Source organism: Phyllobates terribilis, unplaced genomic scaffold (assembly GCF_046119375.1).
Source record: "Phyllobates terribilis strain yellow unplaced genomic scaffold, ASM4611937v1 Scaffold_11__3_contigs__length_659146591, whole genome shotgun sequence".
Classification (NCBI taxonomy): Eukaryota; Metazoa; Chordata; class Amphibia; order Anura; family Dendrobatidae; genus Phyllobates; species Phyllobates terribilis.
This window is the reverse complement of record NW_027362771.1, coordinates 72,260,725-72,277,173: the sequence shown is the minus strand read 5'-3', so window position 1 is coordinate 72,277,173 and position 16,449 is coordinate 72,260,725.

Genomic DNA, 16,449 nt, shown 5'->3' with positions numbered 1-16,449 from the left:
TTGCATCACTCCGTGTCTGCACCGTAGGGTGCAGCGTAACCTCCTAATCTTCCTCCTTCTCCTCATTTGAGTTACTCACCTGCGTGCCTCTGGGTTCACACCATCACAACCTCATCATCATCCAATGTTTTATCCCATTCCTCACCCTGAGTGTCACCCTTCTCCTCTTCTTGCCCTGACAGCAAAGTACAGCCAGTGTGAGTCTCAGGTATCACCTCTTCCCCAGGAGTTAATATCTGATGACAAGGGTCAGGAAGCTGCTCGAACCCTACTTCATCCTGCCCCAAATCCAACCTAAAAAAAAAATTTAGTTATCGGTGCAGATACTTTCCTCCTCTTGACTCTGTGAATCTTTGGAGTACACGTCTGATGCCCATGGCATAGAATGTGTGAACAGTTCTGAAGACTCATCTGTAGTTCCCTACAATCAGTTGGGCGGTTGGACAGTTGTGACGCGGGGAGAAGCAAGGGTAATTGGGGTGCTACCTCTGTGGACTGTACTATGTGTGATGTTGAGGTGGATGAAAAGGAGGATAGGCTTGCCATCCACTGGAGCACATGCTCTTTCTGGCCCTCATCAACAAGGCATACCGCTGACTGGCTACCAAAGAAAGAGAGCGGAGTAGCCCGTCGAGTAGCAGAAGATGTCAGTTGTCCTTGGATAGGAAATGACGGTGTTGGTTCACTAGTGATTTCACTAATATTACCACCTACCCCATGTATACCTTGAACACCAAGTCTATTCCCCCTTCCACCACGACCTCTCTTTTTCACACTTATGTTGCTCAGATAGTGTGGTAGGAGCACACTGTTAGCAACAAAAAATTAGAGTTTTTACTCTACACACCCGTTATTTTCAGCAGCACTTAAAGGGGTTTTCCCATGAACAAAAGTTCATTTTAATCAATAGATCTTGGAATAATAATAACTTCCACAATTTGATTTGTTTAAATAAAATGTTCCTGCGCTGAAATAATCTTATAAATGTGTCCCTGTTGTGTACTGTGTAATGGCTGTGTCTGACCGTACAGGAACATGGTCTGATCATACCACATCTCCTGAGCAGGAAGGAGGGGGAAAGAGTATACAGACATTACAGCAGGGGATCACAAACAATTCTTTCTTTGAAGTAAAACATTGCTTAAAAACAGGCAGGGAAATGTTTTACCTCACAAAACGAATCAGCTGCAATCCTGTGCTGTGATATTTGTACACTTCCCCCCCCCCCCCCCCCCAGCCCAGAAGCTGTGGTATGATCAGACCATGTTCCTACACGGTGAGACACAGCCGTTACACAGTACACAGCAGGGGCACATATATAAGATTATCTCAGCACCGGAACATTTTATTTCATGAAATCCAATTGTGGAAATTATTATTATTCCAAGATCTATTGATTAATATGAACTTTTGTTCATGGGAAAACCCCTTTAATGACAAGGTGAAACATGGCTTGCTGTATCACGTTGGAAACTGAAAAAGATATTTTTTTTACTCTGCAACAGCTCTGCACACAGCTGAGTTTCAGCGGCACTAAATGACAAGGTGAGATATCGCTTGCTGTATCATGTTAGTAACAGAAGAAAGTATTTTTTTAGTGTGTATGAAGCCTGTATAACATACAAGATACAGTGGGTATGTAAAGTATTCAGACTCCTTTAAATTTTTCACTCTTTGTTTAATTGCAGCCATTTGGTAAATTCTAAAATGTTCATTTTTTTTCTCATTAGAGTACACTCTGCACCCCATCTTGACTGAAAAAAAACATAAATGTAGAAATTTTTGCAAATTTATTAAAAAAAGAAAAACTGAAATATCAAATGGTCATAAGTATTCAGACCCTTGGCTCAGACACTCATATTTAAGTCACATGCTGTCCATTTCCTTGTAATACTCCTTGAGATGGTTCTACTCCTTCATTAGAGTCCAGCTGTGTTTAATTAAACTAATAGGACTTGATTTGGAAAGGCACACACCTGTCTATATAAGACCTCACAGCTCACAGTGCATGTCAGACCAAATGAGAATCATGAGCTCAAAGGAACTGCTCAAGGAGCTCAAAGACAGAATTGTGGCAAGGCACAGATCTGGCCAAGGTTACAAAAGAATTTCTACATTACTCAAGGTTCCTAAGAGCACAGTGGCATCCATAATCCTTAAATGGAAGAAGTTTGGGAGCACCAGAAGTGTTCCTAGACCTGGCCATCCAGCCAAACTGAGCAATCATGGGAGAAGAGCCTTGGTCAGAGAGGTAGAGAAGAACCCTAAGATCACTGTGGCTGAGCTCCAGAGATGCAGTTGGGAGATGGGAGAAAGTTCCACAAAGTCAACTATCACTGCAGCCCTCCACCAGTCGGGCCTTTATGGCAGAGTGGCCCGACGGAAGCCTCTCCTCAGTGCAAGACATATGAAAGCCCGCATAGAGTTTGCTCAAAAACACATGAAGGACTCCCAAACTATGAGAAATAAGATTCTCTGGTCTGATGAGACGAAGATAGAACTTTTTGGTGATAATTCTAAGTGGCATGAGTGGAGAAAACTAGGCACTGCTCATCACCTGCTCAATACAATCCCAACAGTGAAACATGGTGGTGGCAGTATCATGCTATGGGGGTGTTTTTCAGCTGCAGTGACAGGATGACTGGTTGCAATTGAAGGAAACATGAATGAGGCCAAGTACAGAGATATCCTGGATGAAAACCTCTTCCAGAGTGCTCTGGACTTCAGACTTGGCCGAAGGTTCACCTTCCAACAAAACAATGACCCTAAGCACACAGCTAAAATAACAAAGGAGTGGCTTCAGAACAACTCTCTGACCATTTTTGACTGGCCCAGCCAGAGTCCTGACCTAAACCCAATTGAGCATCTTTACAGAGACCTGAAAATGGCTGTCCACCAACATTCACCATCCAACCTGACAGAACTGGAGAGGATCTGGAAGGAAGAATCGCAGAGGATCCCCAAATCCAGGTATGAAAAACTTGTTGCATCATTCCCAAGTTGACTCATGGCTGTACTAGCTCAAAAGGGTGCTTCTACTCAATACTGAGCAAAGGGTCTGAATATCATGTGATATTTCAGTTTTTCTTTTTTAATAAATTTGCAAAAATGTATACATTTCTGTTTTTTTTTCAGTCAAGATGGGTTGCAGAGTGTACTTCAATGAGAAAAAAAATGAACTTTTTAGAATTTTCCAAATGGCTGCAATGAAACATAGAGTGAAAAATTTAAAGGGGTCTGAATACTTCCCGTACCCATTGTATGTTCCAAACAATTTCAAACTGATATCTCCTTTACTGTATCACCTTAGTAACAGGAGAAAATATTTTTTCAGCGTGGATGAGGCCTGTTTAATATACAAGATGTGCTCCAAAAGATTTCAAACTGAGATCTCCCCTACTGTATCACGTTAGTCACAGAAAAAAGTTTTTTTTTATTGTGGATGAGGCCTGTATAACATACAAGATATGCTCCAAATAATTTCTAATTGACATCTCTCCTACTGTATCATGTTAGTAACAGAAGAAAGTCTTTTCTTAGTGTGAATGAGGTCTGCATAACATACAAGATATGCTCCAAACAATTTTAAACTGCGATCTCCCCTAGTGTATCACGTTAGTAACAGAATAAAGGTATTTTTAGTGTGGATGAGGCCTGTATAACAGGGAAGATATACTCCAAACAATTTCAAACTGAGATCTCCCCTACTGAATCACATTAGTAACAGAAGAAAGTATTTTTTTGGCATGGATGAGGCCTGTATAACAGAGAAGATATCCTCCAAAAATGTTCAAACTTAAATCTAGCCTGCTGTATCACATTTGTCACAGAAAAAAATGGATTTTTTTACTCTGCATGAGCAGTGCATACAGCTAAATAACACCGCCACAAAATGACAAGGTGAGATATGGCTTAGTGTATCACGTTAGCAACTGAAAAAAATAGATTTTTTTACTCTGCAAACAGCTCTGCACACAGCTGAATTTCAACATTGTAAAGAACATATTGATACTCATGCTAGAGCAACTCCATTTTGTCTGCTTGCTTTAAAATCATGTTATTATCACTCCTTGCATAACATACATTCTTTCTTTCTCTTCCCATGGAACTTCTCTTACACTAACTTTTTCTCAAGAGAACATTTTTTCAGACACTCTGTTATCTAACTTGTTTAGGCCAGGTTTGACCTTGTAAAATTTCCATAGTGCTTCGAACTATCAATGATAATATGACCATATATGTGTTTCCGTAATAATTGTACTAAGATTGGTTAGCCTATAGTACTGTAGTATGGCTGCAGAGTTGATTGGCTGTTGATATACTCAAAACAATATAAAATGCTAAGCAAAATAAACGGGATCAGAGATTCTTTGAATCCTCCCAATACAGAGCACGCATTGCCTCCGTTTGGTTTTTTGTGGATTGCGCAATCAACATAATAACATAATAATTTGACACTCACTTGGTCAACCGTGAAGGGTTATTGCCCTCCCTTAACAACATAACTATATGAAAAGGTGAGATATGGCTTGCTGTATCAAGTTAGTCACAGAAAAAAATAGATTTTTGTACTCTGCCTACAGCTGAATTTCACCGCCACAAAATGACAAGGTGGCCTATGGCCTGCTGCGTCATGGTACTCGCAGAAAACAATGTTTGTTTTACTCTGCATACAGCTGAATTTCACCCCCACAAAATGACAAAGTGGACTACTATGGCTTGCTTTATCACGTTAGCAACTGAAAAAAATAGATTTTTGTACTCTGCAGGAGCTCTGCCTACAGCTGAATTTCACCCCCATAGAATGACATGGTGGGCTACTATGGCTTGCTGCATCATGTTAGCACCTGAAAAAAATAGATTTTTGTACTCTGCAGGAGCTCTGCATACAACTGAATTTCAACCCAACAAAATGACAAGGTGGGCTACTATGGCTTGCTGTTTCTCATTAGCAACTGAAAAAAATAGATTTTTAAAGGTACAGTGGTGTTCAAAAGTTTACATACCCCGGAAGAATTTTTCCTTTCTTGGCCTTGTTTCAGAGAATATGAATGATAGCAAAAAAACTTTTTCTCCACTCATGGTTATTGGTTGAGTGAAGCCATTTATTGTTAAACTACTGTGTTTTCTCTTTTTAAATCTTAATGACAACCAAAACATCCAAATGACCCTGATCAAAAGTTCACATAACCCGGTGATTTTGGCCTGATGGCATGCACAGAATTTGACACAAATGGGTTTGAATGGCTACTAAAGGCAACATCCTCACCTATGACCTGTTTGCTTGTAATCAGTGTGTGTGCATAAAAGATGAGTGAGTTTCTGGGATTCAGACAGACTCTTGCATCTTTCATCCAGCCACTGACGTTTCTGGATTGTGAGTCATAGGGAAAACAAAAGAATTGTCAATGGATCTATGGGAAAAGGTAGTTGAACTGTATAACACAGGAAAGAGATACAAAAAATATCCAAGGAATTGATAATGCCAGTCAGCAGCATTCAAACTGTGATTAACAAATTGAAAATCATGGGCTCTAATCAAACTACGGTCAGGTAGATCAACAAAACTTTCAGCCACAACTGCCAGGAAAATTTTCGGGTTGCAAAGAAAAACCCACAAATAACATCAGCTGAAAATCAGGACTCTCTGAAAACTCTGGCTGTTTCAAGATGCCCAAAAATGAGGCACTTGAAGAAAAATGGGCTGCATGGCCGAGTCGCCAGAAGAAAGCCATTATTGCGCAAATGCCACAAAGTATCTCGCCTACAATACGTCAAACAGCACAGAGACAAGCCTCAAAACTTCTGGAACAAGGTAATTTGGAATGATGAGACCAAAATTTAACTTTTTGGCCACGACCATAAATGATGCATTTGGAAAGAGGTCCACTAGACCTACGATGAAAGGAACACCATTCCTACAGTAAAGCACGGAGGTGGATCGCTGATGTTTTGGGGATGTGTGAGCTATAAAAGCACAGGAAACCTGGTAATAATTGAAGGAAAGATTAATGCAACATGTTATCAGCAAATACTGGACGGAAATTTGCACTCATCAGCCTGGGAAGCTGCGCATGGGACGTACTTGGATTTTCCAACATGACAACGATCCAAAACACAAGACCAAGTCGACCTGTCATTGGTTACAGCAGAGCAAAGTGAAGGTTCTGGAGTGGCCATCTCAGTGGCCATCTCAGTCTCCTGACCTCAATATCATTGAGCCACTCTGGGGAGATCTGAAGCGCTCAGTTCATGCTAGACAGTCCAGGAATTTACAGGAACTGGAGGCTTTTTGCCAAGAAGAATAGGAAGTTTTACCAGCTGAGAAAATAAAGAACCTCATCCACAACTACCACAATAGATGTCATTGATGGTAGAGGGGGCAATACACGGTATTAAGAACTTGGGGTATGCAAACTTTTGATCAGGGTCATTTGGATGTTTTTGGCTGTCATTAAGATTTAAAAAGCGAAAACACTAGTTTGACAATAAATGGCTCCACCAAACCAATAACCATGAGTGGAGAAAAAGTTTTTTTGTTATCATTCATATTCTCTGAAACAAGGCCAAGAAAGGCAAAAATTTTGCTGGGGTATGTTAACTTTTGAGCACAACTGTACTTGTGCATCGAGCACAATAGAAGCAGTGCACAATAGACTTCTATGAAATGTGCCCTGCTGTCTTTGTGTGGACCTCAGTACTGGCACAAGAAAAAAAAAATCTGCTGGAAGGTCGATTTCACAGCCACACAGGACACTATCTACCTAAACTATCTGACTTAGAAGCAACCGACTAGCTAACTAATTAACATCTCTAATGAGTCCAGGAGTGTGCTTCAGCAGCAGCCTCTGTGACCTGTTATAATGACAAAATGGTGATAAAGCAACATGTCCGCTCTTTATATAGAGAAGGACATATGATTTCAGCAGCCAATTGCAAAAGCCCTTGTGTCTGGACATTGTGGATGGTTTCTGAGCCCTGATTGGCTAGCTGCGATTTGCACACTTAAAGTTAGGAAAATAAAAGAAAAAAGATTACAAGCATGCCGCTGCTCTGAGCTCCTCTGAGCTCTCCCCAGCCCCTCCCCTCATGAAACATGTCCTCCAGCTTATCATACACCACCACTATCCTAGCCAAAGTGCTATAAATACTTTAGTTGCAACTTAATCATTTCCCGCACTTTTACAGAATTTTACTGATTTTTGCTGATTTTAAGACAAAATGCTCGGGTTTCCAATCACGAATTCGAATTTGCCATATTAGTGCCGAATTTGAAATTGGCGATCGTTTTTCGAACATATTCGCTCGTCTCTAGTGTTCATTGATGAAATGAAAATTACACTCTATATAACATTAAGTGTTATGTCGGTGGAATAAGTGGACTGAGCTGAACACTGCCTCCTGCTGATGTTGTTGTTGTCAGAGGCTACATCATGCTGCTGTGATTAAGATAAGTATTGTGATAGATATTCCATTATACCTTCCACTTCTTCTCTACAGATATGCTTGCCAAAGGCAAATGTAGCCTCGGTATGATACTTTTACAGCCTAGTTGGTTGCTGACAGCAGTGCTGGCGAGTTTTTTTTTACATAGTACAGATTTTTTTCCTATCATGCTTCCACATCTGGCTCTCATGCCACATTTTGGTTTAACATACTGTACATTTTTTAGGCAAGTATAATATTCAATTTATGTACAAACTTTGTTATTACATTTATAAAAACTTGGATTTAATCAGAAATGCTAAGCAAGGTTCACGTAACAGACAAAAAGTATCATTTAACAACAGTATTCCTGTAATTTTGGTGTGGTATTTATGTGTCTCCAATTGGACAGTTTAAACAGGTATGGCAAAACAGACTAGTACAGTTAAATCTTTCGATTTACAGTAGAAATCTGTTCGCCAGCTTTGGGTTAAAGAACATTAATTTCCCCTGGCCAAAAAGGACCATGTCAAAACAAATGCAAGGAGGTAGGAACACCCCCTAAAAATGCTACAACAGAGAATAGTATAGTTACAGTCATGGCCAAAAGTGTTGGCACCCTTGAAACACAGTTTTGCTATTCACATGTTTATTTCCTTTGTGTGTACTGGAACACCACAAAAAAAATAGAGAAAAAAGGGCAAATTGGACATAATTTCCCACAAAACCCCAAAAAAGGGCAGGACAAAATTGTTGGCACCCTCAAATTTACATTTGGTTGCACACCCTTTGGAATAAATAACTGCAATAAGTTTCTTCCCATAACCATCAACAAGCTTCTTACAACTCTCAACTGAAATTTTGGACCAATTTTCTTTTGCAAACTGCTCCAGGTCTCTCATACTTGAAGGGTGCCTTTACTCAAGAGCAATTTTAAGATCTCTCCACAGGTGTTCAATGGGATTTAGATCCAGACTCCTAACTGGCCACTTCAGAACTCTCCAGCGCTTTGTTTCTATCCATTTCTGGGTGCTTCTTGAAGTATGTTTGGAGTCATTGTCCTGCTGGAAGACCCATGACCTAGGACTCTGTCACCAGGTTTTTATTACTCCACATAAGATCAGCATAATGGAATGTAGAGACTAGTGTTGAGCCACCCCTGTAGTGTTCGGGTTCAGTTCGGTTCGTCGAACACCGGGATGTTCGAGGAACTGTTCGTCGAACTGTTCGTCGAACACCTTAGAACACCGTCGAACACCGTTAAAACCAATGGCAGGCAAAAAAAAAACACATAGAAACACATAGAAAACAACTTCAAAGGTGTCCAAAAGCTGACAAACTGCTCAGAAGACGCTCTCTTTAAAAAAGTCGGCCGGCAATTCAGCAGCGGCATACACCGGTACCCGACAATTTAGACAAGAATGAATAGAGCATCACACATAGATTAGATAGATAGAAACATGTCAGTCACATATATAAGAAGTACAGTGACAGTGTTGGTTACTGTACTTGTCATTTAGTGTAAAGGATTTATTAAAAAAAAATTAGTGTTTTCATGCACAGTCTCTTTAAAAAAGCCGGCCGGCAATTCAGCAGTGGTACCCGACAATTTAGAACAGAAAGAATAGAGCTTCACACATAGATAAGATAGACAGAAACATGTCAGTCACATATATAAGAAGTACAGTGACAGTGTTGGTTACTGTACTTGTCATTTAGTGTAAAGGATTTATTAAAAAAAATAATAGTGTTTTCATGCACCGTCTCTTTAAAGAAGCCGGCCGGCAATTCAGCAGCGGTACCCGACAATTTAGAACAGAAAGATAGAGCATCACACATAGATTAGATAGATAGAAACATGTCAGTCACATATATAAGAAGTACAGTGACAGTGTTGGTTACTGTACTTGTCATTTAGTGTTAAAATAAAGGATTTATTAAAAAAAAAATTGGCGTGGGGCTCCCCGTAATTTTAGTCTCCAGCGGAGGTTAAGCAGACGGCTGGGGCAGATGTTTGAAGCCTGGGAAGGGGGTAATACCCATGGAGCTTCCCAGGATACTAATATCAGCCCCCAGCTGAATACCTAGCCTTTACTAGCTATTAAAATGGGGGACCCCCCCAAAAAAATGACAGTTAGTCCCCCCTATTTTAATAGCTAGCAAAGGCTAGGCAGACAGCTGGGGTCTGATATTAATAGCCCAGGAAGGGTGCCATGAATATTGGCCCCCTCCCAGGCTAGAAACACCAGCCGTCAGCCGTCCCAGAAATGGCGCATCCATAGGATGCGCCAATTCTGGCACTTAGCCTCGCTCTTCTTCTGTAGCGGTGGCAGTGGGGTAATAGGTTTGGGGTTGATGTCAGCTTATAATGCCAGCTGACATCAAGCCCAGGTTAGTAATGGAGAGGCGTCTATATGACACCCCCATTACTAACCCCATAGTCAAAGTTAAAAAAAAACACAAACACCAAGAATAAAGTCCTTTAATTGAAATAAACACACAATTCTTTATTGTTCTAAATTAAACCATACTTAACATCACGCCCATTCCAGCTGAAGCCAACGATCTCCTGCAATAAAAGAAAAATAAGCGCTGAGCGCAGGAGAATTCTCCCACGCTGTCAGTGACGTGCATGAGGTGAGCCGAGTTCATTGGACATGACCTCGGCTCATCTTTATGCCGTCACAGCGAGACACTGAGGAGCGCAAGCATGCCTGCGCTTCTCAGTGTGTACGGCATGGCAAGCTGGATGGCAGCGTTCTGCTGTGATCCAGCCTGTTATGTGAATGTAGCAGAGCTGAAGCTGTCGTGGGAACCATGGAAAGGTAAGGATGATGTTGCTTTATTATTTTATTTTTATTGCAGAAGACATTGGCTTCAGCTGGAATGGGCGTGATGGTAAGTATGGTTTAATTTAGAACAATAAAGAATTGTGTCTTTATTTCAATTAAAGGACTTTATTCTGGGTGTTTGTGTTTTTTTTTAACTTTGGCTATGGGGTTAGTAATGGGGGGGGGTCTTATAGATACCTCTCCATTACTAACCTGGGCTTGATGTCAGCTGGCATTATAAGCTGACATCAACCCCAGCCCTATTACCCCACTGCCACCGCTACAGGGCAGTGGGAAGAGCGAGGCTAAGTGCCAGAATTGACGCATCCTATGGATGCGCCATTTCTGGGGCGGCTGTCGGCTGGTGTTTCTTGCCTGGGAGGGGGCCAATATTCATGGCACCCTTCCTGGGCTATTAATATCAGCCCCCAGCTGACTGCCTAGCCTTTGCTAGCTATTAAACTAGGGGGGACCCCACATCATTTTTTTTGGGGGGTGCCCCATTTTAATAGCTAGTAAAGGCTAGGTATTCAGCTGGGTGCTGATATTAGTAGCCTGGGAAGCCCCCTTCCCAGGCTTCAAACATCTGCCCCAGCCGTCTGCTTAACCTCCGCTAGAGCCTAAAATTATGGGGAACCCCACGCCAATTTTTTTTTAAATAAATCCTTTATTTTAACACTAAATGACAAGTACAGTAATCAACACTGTCACTGTACTTCATATATATGTGACTGACATGTTTCTATCTATCTAATCTATGTGTGATTCTCTATTCTTTCTGTTCTAAATTGTCGGGTACCGGTGTATGCCACTGCTGAAATGCCGGACGGCTTTTTTAAAGAGACTGTGCATGAAAACACTATTATTTTTTTTAATAAATCCTTTAACACTAAATGACAAGTACAGTAAGCAACACTATCACTGTACTTCTTATATATGTGACTGACATGTTTCTATCTATGTAATCTATGTGTGATTCTCTATTCTTTTTGTTCTAAATTGTCGGGTACCGGTGTATGCCGCTGCTGAATTGCCGGCTTTTCATGTTTCACTGTGAGAACTGTTCCCATCGATTTGGGCAATCACTGTAATGCCACAACCACCATGGCTGTGGCATTACAGTGAGTGGCAGACAATCCCTGCATGATTGGTGCTCTAAATAGCGCCAGACATGCAGGACACGCTTTTGGTGCACGAACAGTTATCGAACATAACCTCGAACAGCCGAATTTTTTGCAAATCGTTCGGGTTCGTCGAACAACTCGAACACCGCCCAAAACAGCTCGAATTTGAGATTGGCGAACAGTTCTAGTCGAACACCGCACATCTCTAGTAGAGACAAAGATGTGTCATTTACTGGGTTGCATGTTTGTTTGCTTTTAAAATCCAATTTTATCTGCTGCATTTCTCTGAATGCTGAGATCTTTGTAGCCCCACCCACAACACTGATTGACAGCTTTCTGTGTACAATGTGCATAGGAAGAAAGCTGACAATCATTGGTGGGTCATGGTTATACAGAGTTTGTAAATATTGAGCATTACATGACAACAGGTTTGCTAGTTCTCTGGTGATAAATTCATTGTTTTATCATCAGGAAATCAAAACTACAGAAAGCAGCACAGTACATGACACATTACTATAATCAGGCTATCTGTCTCTACATTATCCTGCTCTTAGACATGGTGACAGATTATCTTTAACTTTCTTGTAATTTTTATATACATTTTTTAAAAAATGTTTACAATATGATCAAATTTAGTTTTATTAACCTCTCCTTTCACCACAAATTCAATATAAGTTACGCTGCCTTAAAATTCTTTTTTGTGAAGTAGCTACACTTAGCTTCACAGCCAGAAATCAAAATGCAGCAATAGCATGCAAAATGGTCTTCTTCTTCTCTTCTCTCTCTACATGGCCCCAATTGGACAGGCCATCAGCAAATTTGGCTTTCAGTACTATCTTTATGCTGATGACTAGTGTTGAGCGAATTTGTTCAGCATTTCAAATTCGTGTTCGTGTTCGGGGTCCGATAACATCTGCGTGATAGCGTGGCAAATCAGGGATGTTCGTGGGAGGAGACATTATTTTGGCGCGAACAAGCTGGAACCCCGAACACGAACCCGAATTTGAAATGCCGAACAAATTCACTCAACACTACTGATGACACACAACTAATACACCTCATCGCCTGACCTTACTCCCACTGTACTACAGAACACCAGTGACTGCCTGGCCGCAGTTCCCAACATCATGTCCGCTCTCTATCTGAAACTCAACCTTTCCAAAACTGAACTTCTTCTGCTCCCGCCGTCAGCTCACCTCCCTAAATCTGATATCTCCCTCTCCATGTGTGGCACCATAACAATGCCAAGCCAGCAGGCGTGCTGTCTAGACGTTGTGTTTGACACTAATCTTTCTTTCACCTTCCATATACAATCTCTTGCCCGCTCTTGTCACTGGCACCTGAAGAGCATCTCTAGAATCTGCCCCTTTCTCACCTTGGAAACAACAAAAACCCTCACTGTTGCCCTGATCCACTCCCACCTTGACTTCTGTAACTCTCTATTAATTGGCCTCCTCCTCACTCGACTTTCCCCTCTCCAGTCCAGTCCATTGATATGCTTGGTCACATGAGAGTGTGAACAGGGTGCATAATTAGTGTGAGCCAATCACATAAAATGGAAAAAACAATAAAACCATTATAGAGAGAAAGAACAAGAAAAGAGTTAAAATTCATTTTAACATAGAATGTTACATGAAATAGATAAAATAAACTGACAGAAACATGAAGTAGAATCAATAATGAAGCATGATTTCACGGCGTGCATTGAGTCCGTCTGGGAAACGGGATCCAAGGTTGTAAATCCAGAATGCTTCTCTGGTGAGTAAACGGTGTCTGGAATCTCCTCCTCGATGTGCAGGTTTAACCCTCTCTATACCAATGACCTGTAGAGAACTGCACGATCTCTGGTGAAATTGAATAAAATGCCTAGAGGCATGTGAAATATTACGGTTGGTACTAGAAAGAGAAGATATATCAGTTAAATGTTCTGAAATGCGAACTTTAAGATTTCTTGTTGTGCAACCAACATATATAAGATCACAAATTTTGCATAGAATTATATAAACCACATTCGTGCTGTTACAATTTATGTGTCCTTTGATTTTGAAAGTTTCTGTGTGGTTATAATTGAAAAATTCTTTAGTAGCTGATGTATATTTGCATGTCCGACATCTATTTTGGCCGCACTTATAGAAACCAGAGTAATTTAGCCAAGTATTACTTTTTAAATTATTAGAGGAGAAAAAAGACGGTGAAACGTTGTTACCAATAGTGACACCTCTCCTTGCTACTACAGAGCAATTGGATTTTAAAATTTTAGATAAAGTTGCATCCTCATACAAAATGAATATGTGTTTGAAAAAAATAGATTTGATTATATTAAACTGAGGGCTATACTGCAATGACAGGACTAGTCTATTAGAATTATTGTGAACAATACGTGGTCCCAAATTTTGGTGTCTCTTGTGTTTGATTATATGTTTGGCTCTACTCAGGGTCCATTTAGGATACCCCCTTTCTGAAAGTTTGGACCATGTATGTGTAAGTTCTGTAGATAGAGTGTTTTCATCATTGCAATTCCTTGCAACACGTGTGAATTCACCCACAGGTAATGCTTTGATAGTATGGGGCGGATGACTACTACTTGCATGCAAAATAGTATTTCCAGACTGTGGTTTACAGTAAGTACTAGTCAATATGTGTCGATCTGGGATGCCCTGCAAATTCAAATCCAGAAATGAAATTGCAGAAATTTCAACCCTATGCGTAAATGTCAGATTGCAATGATTGACATCTAAATATTGCACAAAGTCGGGTATGGCAGACACATCGCCTGACCACACCAACAGTAGGGTCATCTATGTATCTGCCATACCATACCAGGTGTTTGGTAAAAGGATTATCAGTACTGTAAAGATAACCTTCCTCCCAATAGGCCATAACTAGATTGGCCAATGATGGAGAGTGTTTAGCACCCATTGACACGCCTCTAGATTGTAAATAATATTGGCCATCAAAAGAAAAATAATTACATGTCATAAGAAAACTGACCACTTGTATAATAAATGTACATAGGTCTTCCGTATAATCACTGTATTTTTTCAAATGATATGAGAGTGCTTCCACTGCAATTTCTCGGGGGATTGAGGTATATAATGCCGTTACGTCACAAGCAATCCATGCAAAATCTTGTCTCCAAACTATATTAGACAGTTGTCCCAATACATTTCCAGTATCTTTGAGAAAACCAGCTGTTCATTGTGATACAGTTGGTATTATAGTGGAATTATTCCACTATATTATAGTGGAATTGTGAGCACAAAAATGTGACCATTCAAAGTGAAAAAAGAGGAAAGTAGATTCAGCTCACCTGATTGCTGTAGGCTTTGGAAGGAAGCACGGGTACGTGTGGCTACACGTGTTTGCATGAATTTTGTACTAGACCGTAATTTCAACCTTTTCTCCACTCTATTGGATCTGAATAAATTCATACGGAATCTTGCTATAAAAAAACACTTTACAACAGAGGACAATGAGCAACCTGAACTCCCTCAAATTACTGTCAATGAATACAGAGACTTGAATTTCAAGAAACAGATGTCTTTATTGCATTTGCAGGATCTTCAGAATCCTTTGGAACCGGTTTCTATTCAAACCTCGATGTCTACTTCGTTCATAACTAGAAATCCTTCTTTTTATCCCTTACAGACAAGGGTGGACTGTATGGATCGCTTCCAGGATACAATGGAAAGAGAGCTCAAATCACTGGCACAGGATGTCAAGCATCATGGTTCCCACCATAACTTATCATCTTTACACTATCAAGCATTGCAGGAATTGAGATGTATGCCACATATTGTTATACGTATGGCTGATAAGGGGGGCTTAGTAGTAGTGCTGGACACTGACACATATAGATCCCAGGTTGCATCTTTATTGGAGTATTCATCCACATATCGTAAATTAAGGTGTGATCCGATTGTAGATATTAAAAAACAAACCTATGAGATTGTAAGTGATGGTTATATGTTGGGTGTATTATCTAAAAACCAAAGAGATTACCTTTTGGTAGATTTTCCAATCACCCCTATTATGCACGCATTGCCCAAAGTACATAAGGGAGTCAGCCCACCCCCTTTGAGGCCCATCATCTCGGGCATAGGATCGGTCACTGAAAGATTAAGTGAGTGGGTTGAGTCGCTTTTGCAACCATTATCACAACGAACAGCTGGTTTTCTCAAAGATAGTGGAGATGTATTGGGACAACTGTCTAATATAGTTTGGAGACAAGATTTTGCATGGATTGTTTGTGACGTAACGGCATTATATACCTCAATCCCCTGAGAAATTGCAGGGGAAGCACTCTCATATCATTTGAAAAAATACAGTGATTATACGGAAGACCTATGTACATTTATTATACAAGTGGTCAGTTTTCTTATGACATGTAATTATTTTTCTTTTGATGGCCAATATTATTTACAATTTAGAGGCGTGTCAATAGGTGCTAAACACTCTCCATCATTGGCCAATCTAGTTATGGCCTATTGGGAGGAAGGTTATCTTTACAGTACTGATAATCCTTTTACCAAACACCTGGTTTGGTATGGCAGGTACATAGATGACCTACTGTTCGTTTGGTCGGGCGATGTGTCTGCCATACCCGACTTTGTGCAATATTTAGATGTCAATCATTGCAATCTGACATTTACGCATAGGGTTGAAATTTCTGCCATTTCATTTCTGGATTTGAATTTGCGGGGCATCCCAGATCGACACATATTGACTAGTACTTACTGTAAACCACAGTCTGGAAATACTATTTTGCATGCAAGTAGTAGTCATCCGCCCCATACTATCAAAGCATTACCTGTGGGTGAATTCACATGTGTTGCAAGGAACTGCAATGATGAAAACACTCTATCTACAGAACTTACACATACATGGTCCAAACTTTCAGAAAGGGGGTATCCTAAATGGACCCTGAGTAGAGCCAAACATATAATCAAACACAAGAGACACCAAAATTTGGGACCACGTATTGTTCACAATAATTCTAATAGACTAGTCCAGTCATTGCAGCATAGCCCTCAGTTTAATATAATCAAATCTATTTTTTTCAAACACAT